Source organism: Vigna unguiculata, unplaced genomic scaffold, assembly GCF_037176805.1.
Source record: "Vigna unguiculata cultivar grain cowpea cultivar isolate G323 ecotype 2 unplaced genomic scaffold, ASM3717680v1 ptg000334l, whole genome shotgun sequence".
Classification (NCBI taxonomy): Eukaryota; Viridiplantae; Streptophyta; class Magnoliopsida; order Fabales; family Fabaceae; genus Vigna; species Vigna unguiculata.
The window spans coordinates 57,501-67,075 of NW_028196969.1; positions in this window are offsets into that span (position 1 = coordinate 57,501).

Here is a 9,575-nt window from a genome sequence, read left to right on the forward strand (position 1 = left end):
ATTATTCAAATAGATGGGGGCAAATTAATGAGCTCAGATATTAATGAACTATATAGAAGAGTTATCTATCGGAATAATACTCTTATCGATCTATTAACAACAAGTAGATCTACTCCAGGAGAATTAGTAATATGTCAGGAGAAATTGGTACAAGCAGCCGTGGATACACTTCTTGATAATGGAATCCGCGGACAACCGATGAGGGACGGTCATAATAAGGTTTACAAATCTTTTTCTGATATAATCGAGGGTAAAGAGGGAAGATTTCGCGAGACCCTACTTGGGAAACGGGTTGATTATTCAGGTCGTTCTGTCATTATTGTAGGTCCATCACTTTCATTACATAGATGTGGATTGCCCGGCGAAATAGCAATAGAACTTTTCCAGACATTTCTAATTCGTGATCTAATTCGAAAACATTTTGCTTCCAACATAGGAATTGCTAAGAGTAAAATTCGGCAAAAAGAACCGATTGTATGGGAAATACTTCAAGAAGTTATGCAGGGACATCCCGTATTGCTAAATAGAGCACCTACTCTGCATAGATTAGGTATACAGGCATTCCAACCCATTTTAGTAGAGGGGCGTGCTATTTGTTTGCATCCATTAGTTTGTAAGGGATTCAATGCAGACTTTGATGGCGATCAAATGGCTGTTCATGTGCCTTTATCCTTAGAAGCTCAAGCAGAAGCACGTTTACTTATGTTTTCTCATACAAACCTCTTGTCTCCAGCTATCGCGGATCCAATTTCTGTACCAACTCAAGATATGCTTATTGGACTTTACATATTAACGAATGGGAATCGTCGGGGTATTTCTTCAAATAGGTATAATCCACGTAATTGCAGAAATTTGAAAAATGAAAGAATTCCCCAAAAAAACTATAAGTATACGAAAAAAAAAGAACCTTTTTTTTGGAATTCCTATGATGCAATTGGAGCTTATCAACAGAAAAGAATAACCTTCGATAGTCCTTTGTGGCTCCGGTGGCGACTAGATCTACGCATTATTTCGTCAAGAGAAGTTCCTATCGAAGTTCACTATGAATCTTTAGGCACCTATCATGAAATTTATGGGCATTATCTAGTAGTAAGAAGTACAAAAAAACAAATTCGTTCTATTTACATTCGAACCAACGTAGGTCATATTTCTTTTTATCGAGAAATCGAAGAAGCTGTACAAGGTTTTTGCCGAGCCTATTCATATGGTATCTAATCATATAGATGGTTGTATCTAAGATAAACAAATTTATGATACTGGTGTAAATTCAAATCTTCATGATTTAACATTTAACAAGGATCTTAGTTTTTTAATTTCTCAATTTCTACACAAATTAAGATAAAGAAAAGGCAGTTTTTCAATCATTGACTCAAATCCATTGTTGAACTGAATGAATCCCACTGAGTGGAATAGGGAGGTACTTATGGCAGAACGGACCAATCTAATGTTTCACAATAAAGTGATAGGTGGAACTGCCATTAAACGACTTATTAGCAGATTAATAGATCACTTCGGAATGGCATATACATCACATATCCTGGATCAAGTCAAGACTCTGGGATTCCGCCAAGCTACGGCTACATCCATTTCATTAGGAATTGATGACCTTTTAACAATACCTTCGAAAGGATGGCTAGTCCGAGATGCTGAACACCAAAATTTGATTTTGGAAAAACAGCATCATTATGGAAATGTACATGCAGTAGAAAAATTACGCCAATCCATTGAGATATGGTATGCTACAAGTGAATATTTTCGACAAGAAATGAATCCTAATTTTAGAATGACCGATCCTTTTAATCCAGTCCATATAATGTCCTTTTCGGGAGCTAGAGGAAATGCATCTCAAGTACACCAATTAGTAGGTATGAGAGGATTAATGTCGGATCCACAAGGACAAATGATTGATTTACCTATTCAAAGCAATTTACGCGAAGGGCTATCTTTAACAGAATATATAATTTCTTGCTACGGAGCTCGTAAAGGGGTTGTAGATACTGCTGTACGAACATCAGATGCTGGATATCTTACACGTAGACTTGTTGAAGTGGTTCAACATATTGTTATACGTCGAACAGATTGTGGTACCATTCGAGGAATTTCAGTAAATACCCAGAATGAAACGATGCCGGAAAGTAGTTGGACACAAACATTAATTGGTCGTGTATTAGCAGACGATATATACAGAGGTTCACGATGCATTGCCATTAGAAATCAAGATATTGGAATTGGACTTTTCAATCGATTGAAAACCTTTCAAACACAACCAATATCTATACGAACTCCTTTTACCTGTAGGAATACATCTTGGATCTGTCGATTGTGTTATGGTCAAAGTCCTACTCAAGGTCACTTGGTGGAATTAGGAGAAGCTGTAGGTATTATTGCGGGCCAATCCATTGGAGAACCGGGCACTCAATTAACATTAAGAACTTTTCATACTGGCGGAGTATTCACAGGGGGGACTGCCGAACAGGTGCGAGCACCTTATAATGGAAAAATTAAATTCAATGAGGATTTGGTTCATCCTACACGTACACGTCACGGGCATCCTGCTTTTCTATGTTATATAGACTTGTATGTTAGTATTGAAAATGGTGACATTATACATAATGTGACTATTCCACCAAAAAGTTTTCTATTAGTTCAAAATAATCAATATGTAAAATCAGAACAAGTGATTGCCGAGATTCTCGCAGGAACATATACTTTTAATTTAAAAGAAAAAGTTCGAAAACATGTTTATTCTGACTTAGAAGGAGAAATGCATTGGAGTACGGATGTGTATCATGCATCAGAATTTAAATATAGTAATGTCCATATCTTACCAAAAACAAGTCATTTATGGATTTTATCAGGAAAATCAGACAGATCCGCTTCAGTCTCTTTTTCAACCCGAAAAGATCAAGATCAATTGAACATTCATTATCTTTCTACAGGAGAAAGAGATATTTGTAACCATTTAGCAAGTAATAATAAAGTAAGACATAATTTGTTTCGTTTCACTCCTTCTGAAAAAAAAGAAAGAAGGATTTCAGATTATTCAAAAAATAATCAAATCCTATGTAAAGATCATTGTCATTTTACACATCCTGCTATTTTTCACGATACTACGGATTTATTAGCAAAGAGGCGGAGAAATCGATTCATTATTCCATTTCAATTCCAATCGATTCAAGAACGAGACAAAGCACTAATGTTAGATTCCAGTATCTCGATTGAAATACCAATCCATGGTATTTTTCGTAGAAATAGTATTTTTGCTTATTTCGATGATCCTCAATACCGAACACAGAGCTCGGGTATTACTAAATATAGGACTATTGATATAAATTACATTTTTAAAAAAGAGGATTTTTTAATCGAGTATCCAGGAATTCAAGAATTTAAGACAAAATACCAAATTAAAGTAGATCAATTTTTTTTCATTCCCGAAGAAGTGTATATTTTACCAGAATTTTCTTCCATAATGGTACGGAACAATAGTATTATTGAAGTAGATACACCAATCACTGTAAATATAAGAAGTCAAGTAAGCGGGTTGGTTCGATTGGAGAAGAAAAAAAAAAAGATTCAATTAAAAATATTTTCCGGGAATATCTATTTTCCCGGAGAAATGGATAAGATATCCCGGCACAGTGCCATGTTGATACCACCGAGAACGGTAAAAAAAAATTCAAAAGGATCAAAAAAAAAAATGAAAAATTGGATCTATGCTCAATGGATCACAATTATGAAAAAAAAGTATTTTGTTTTGGTTCGACCGGTCATTTTATATGAAATAGAAGATAGGATCAATTTAATCCAATTTTTTTCCCAAGATATGTTACAAGAAAGAGATAATTTGGAACTTCAAATTATTCATTATATTCTTTCTGGAAATGGAAAATCAATTCGGGGAATTTCTAATTCTAATACAAGTATTCAATTAGTTCGGACTTGTTTAGTCTTAAATTGGGATCAAGACAAAAAATTGTCTTCTATCGAAAAAGGGCATGCTTCTTTTGTTGAACTAAGTATAAAAGGTTTGGTTAGATATTTCTTAAAAATGGACTTAGGAAAATCCCATATTTCATATATAAGAAAAAGGAAAGATCCGCTCGGTTCAAGATTTATCTTGGATAATGAGTCGGACTGGACCAACATCAATCCATTTTTTTTTATAGATCCGAGGGAAAAAGTTCAACAATCACTTAGTCAAAATCATGGAACTATTCATATGTTGTTGAATAGAAATGAGAAATGCCGATCTTTAATAATTTTGTCATCATCGAATTGTTTTCAAATACGATCATTCCACGATGGAAAATATTACAATGGGATAAAAGAAGAAATAAATCCAATTCAAAGAGATCCTCTGATTCCAATTCAAAATTCGTTAGGTCCTTTAGGAATAGCCCTTCAAGTTGCCCATTTTTATTTTTACCTTTTAATTACTAATAATCAGATCTCGATAAATAAAAACGGGCAACTTGACAAATTAAAAGAAACTTTTCAAGTATTAAAATATTATTTAATAGACGAAAACGAGATCATTTATAAATCTGATCTATCTAGTAACATCCTTTTAAATCCATTCTATTTGAATTGGCATTTTTTCCATCATAATTATTGTGAAAAAAAAACGTTTCCCATAATAAGTCTTGGTCAATTTATTTGCGAAAATGTATGTATAGTTCAAACGAAAAATGAACCACACCTTAAATCGGGTCAAATTCTAACTGTTCAAATGGATTCTGTAGGAATAAGATCGGCTAACCCTTATTTGGCGACTCCTGGAACAACTGTTCATGGTCATTATGGAGAAATACTTTCTGAAGGAGATATATTAGTTACATTTATATATCAAAAATCGAGATCAGGTGATATAACACAAGGTCTTCCAAAAGTAGAACAGGTATTGGAAGTTCGTTCGATTGATTCAATATCCATAAACCTAGAAAAGAGAGTGGATACTTGGAATGGGCGTATAACAAGAATTCTTGGCATTCCTTGGGGATTCTTCATTAGTGCTGAGCTAACTATAGCGCAAAGTCGTATTTCTTTGGTTAATCAAATTCAAAAAGTTTATCGATCCCAGGGAGTTCACATTCATAATAGACATATAGAAATTATTGTGCGTCAAATAACATCAAAAGTATTGGTTTCAGAAGATGGAATGTCTAATGTTTTTTTGCCTGGCGAACTAATTGGATTGTTGCGGGCCGAACGAGCTGGGCGTTCCTTAGAAGAGTCGATCTGCTATCGAGTTCTATTATTGGGGATAACAAAAACATCTTTGAATACTCAAAGTTTCATATCTGAAGCAAGTTTTCAAGAAACTGCTAGAGTTTTATCAAAAGCCGCTCTCCGGGGTCGCATAGATTGGTTGAAAGGTCTGAAAGAGAACGTTGTTTTAGGGGGAATGATGCCAGTTGGTACTGGATTCAAAAGAATAATATACCGTTCAAAGCAAAGGCAATATAACAAGATTACCCCGGAAACAAAAAAAAGAATTTATGTGATACATCAAAATAATCTAGGATTTAAGAATTCCTAAAATAATGATTCTTAAGGTCGTATTCATCTCCGGTCACTTTATTTTGTATATATTTTGTATAATAAAAGAAACATAATAAATAAACGAATCATATTCAATGAAATAGAAAAAATGGCCCGATCTTTTTTTTATCAACGGCAAATTTTCAGTAGAAGAGAAGGTTCCTTCGGAACACTTATTTTTTTCTATTTCAGTATACTGGGTCTCTTTCTTTCATTTCAAAAAATTGATCTAATTTCTATTTGGAAATGAAAGAAAAGTGTGGGGATAATTATAAATGACAAAAAGATATTGGAACATAATTTTGGAAGAGATGATGGAAGCTGGTGTTCATTTTGGCCACGGTACTAGAAAATGGAATCCTAAAATGTCACCTTATATTTCTGCAAAGCGTAAGGGTATTCATATTACAAATCTTATTAGAACTGCTCGGTTTTTATCAGAATCTTGTGATTTAGTTTTTGATGCAGCAAGTGGGGGAAAACAATTCTTAATTGTTGGTACAAAAAAAAAAGCAGCTGATTCAGTAGCGCGGGCTGCAATAAGAGCTCGGTGTCATTATGTTAATAAAAAATGGCTCGGCGGTATGTTAACGAATTGGTATACTACAAAAACACGACTTCAAAAGTTCAGGGACTTGAGAATGCAACAAAAGACGGGGAGATTTCATAGTTTTCCAAAAAAAGATGCCGCTATATTGAAGAGACAATTAGCTCAATTGGAAACATATCTTGGCGGCATTAAATATATGAAGGGCTTACCAGATATTGTAATAATCGTCGATCAACAAGAAGAATATACGGCTCTTCGAGAATGTATAACTTTGGAAATTCCAACAATTTGTTTAATTGATACAAATAGTGACCCGGACCTCGCTGATATTTCAATTCCAGCTAATGATGATGCTATAGCCTCAATTCGATTAATTCTTAACAAATTAGTTTTTGCAATTTGTGAGGGTCGGTCTAGATATATACGAAATTCTTGATTAATAATAAGATAAAAAATTCTTGAATTTGCTTCGAGGGGTTCATAGATTTATGGAATCGCTTACTATACTAGTAAGAAATTGCACAAAAATGAAAATAGAAAACAAACAAAAATTTTATGTAATTAGTATCGGTATTCAAAATCAAAAATGAAAGTAGACAAATCAAAAGGGAAAGGAGATGTTTGAATAAAAATAATTCCCTTTTTTCAACTTCTTTTTTTAGAGGACAGGACAATATGAATGTTTTATTATGCTCTATCAACACATTAAAAAGATTATACGATATATCTGCTGTGGAAGTAGGTCAACATTTCTATTGGCAAATAGGGGGTTTCCTAGTACATGCCCAAGTACTTATTACTTCTTGGGTTGTAATTGCTATCTTATTGGTTTCAGCCATTCTAGTTATTCGAAATCTGCAAACCATTCCCACTTTCGGTCAGAATTTATTTGAATATGTTCTTGAATTCATTCGAGACGTGAGCAAAACTCAGATTGGAGAAGAATATGGTCCGTGGGTTCCTTTTATTGGAACTTTGTTTCTATTTATTTTTGTTTCTAATTGGTCAGGGGCTCTTTTACCTTGGAAAATCATCCAATTACCTCATGGGGAGTTAGCTGCACCCACAAATGATATAAATACTACCGTTGCATTAGCTTTACTTACATCAGTTGCATATTTCTATGCGGGTCTTTCAAAAAAAGGATTAGCTTATTTTAGTAAATACATCCAACCAACTCCAATCCTTTTACCGATTAACATATTAGAAGATTTCACAAAACCCTTATCCCTTAGTTTTCGACTTTTCGGAAATATATTAGCTGATGAATTAGTAGTTGTTGTTCTTGTTTCTTTAGTACCTTTAGTAGTTCCTATACCTGTCATGTTCCTTGGATTATTCACAAGCGGTATTCAAGCTCTCATTTTTGCTACTTTAGCTGCGGCTTATATAGGTGAATCCATTGAAGGCCATCATTGACTAGTTTTCTCAAAAATAGTCTTTTTTGTTTAGCTTGCCACACATATATTGTGGCTCAATAGAATCTACAAAATAAACATCTATCTATAGATATATAGATAGATATAGATAGATCTATTCGATTAGTATATATTAGTTTGGATATTCAAAAAAAATGAATAGCTAGAATTAGAATTCTGTATGATATTTACGTTTACAATGTGTGATAAAAAGATACTATATAGAATGTTAGTAGATTCTCGTTTGATTCACATTTAATTCAACAATTGATCAAAAGATAATTAAAAACATTTAGATCACCCAATTTCCTATATTTCTTTGAAACATTAATGAAATCGAATGAATTTATTTAGATTGATTGTATCCATATGGGATAAGAGAATAAGAAAAGAGGGAAGGGGAGCTTAAAAAAAAACATGATAAAAAAAATAGAAGTGAGGGGATCAGTCAAGGTTTTTTAGGTTTCAAAGAATGAATTTCAATTTCGATTGAATCTAAAACACAAAGAAAATTAGTTTACAGCATAGAAGAAACCTATGTATATGTGATATGATATTATAGATGAACTAGTTTTATATGAACTAACCATATATCTGAAATAACTAATCTTTTCTATATAAAAAAGGCCTCGCTATTACTGTCAATTTCTATAGGGATAGAAAAGCAAAGTCCTTGCGTTTCAGCTCTAATTGTGAATTGAAAATTAAAAAACTAAAGAAATTGTATAAAAAAACGAAGAATTCAAAGAATGATTCCAAAATTAAGGTAAGAGAAGAACAAAGATTATACAGATTCACCCCCAAAACTATGTAGTTCGAGACGAAAAAAGAAATCTCGAAGTAATTCGTTTAATAACTATTATTTTCAATTTTTAATTCTTATTTTTATTAATTACTTTAACTGAAAAAGTCTTGGTAATTGAAAAATGAAGTCAGAATTTATTAGTCGATTATATCATTAACTATTTCTTTCTTTTATATGTAGGTTACGAGGAAATTCTCATGAATCCAATTATTTCTGCCGCTTCTGTTATTGCTGCTGGATTGGCCGTAGGGCTTGCTTCTATTGGACCTGGGGTTGGTCAAGGCACTGCCGCAGGGCAAGCTGTAGAGGGGATTGCACGACAACCAGAGGCAGAGGGAAAAATACGGGGTACTTTATTACTTAGTCTGGCTTTTATGGAAGCTTTAACAATTTACGGGCTGGTTGTAGCATTAGCACTTTTATTTGCTAATCCTTTTGTTTAATCCTAAAAAGATAAAAATACATATGTGGACTTCCTTTTTCGAATTATATTAATAATTCACTCCTACAATTCTTTATCTGTTCGGATAAGAACACAGGAGAAGGACTAATTGAAAGGTATTCACATACTTATTCACCCTCTTTCTTCTTTTTGTTTAGTCCAATGAACCCCTCTTTTATTTTATTTCTTTTAAGATAATTTTTTGAAAGTGTTCAAACTAGATAGATTTTGCAATTGATAAAAGAACTGGTATCTAATTCTAAGAAGTATCATTCTTTTAGGGAATCTTCCAATTGATTGACCAATCCAAATTATATCAAATTCTATAATTATATATTCCAATTAGATTATTATATTATCTATCTAATAGGAATATTAGAAAGATAATTAGTCTATTCATAAGAGGAGATGAGATCATATGAAAAATATAACCGATTCTTTCCTTTGTTTGGGCTCCTGGCCATCCGCCGGAAGTTTCGTGTTTAATACCGATATTTTAGCAACAAATCCAATAAATCTTAGTGTAGTGTTAGGTCTACTGGTTTTTTTTGGAAAGGGAGTGTGTGCGAGTTGTTTATTTCAAAGAATAAATTGGATTTAACCAAACTGCACTTTTTAGTTTAGTTAGAATTAAGAAAATGTGCAGAATCCCGCGAATTACTTCTGAATTCATTTTCTTTTTTGAATAAATTAAGAAAAATCTTAAAGAACCATAGCATTTCGCGCTTTATTGGTAATCCACTTTGATTCTCTATTTACCAAAAATTTTGGACTATTACCATGGTTAAAAAGAGTTTGAAGTCTATACGCAGTGTAGTA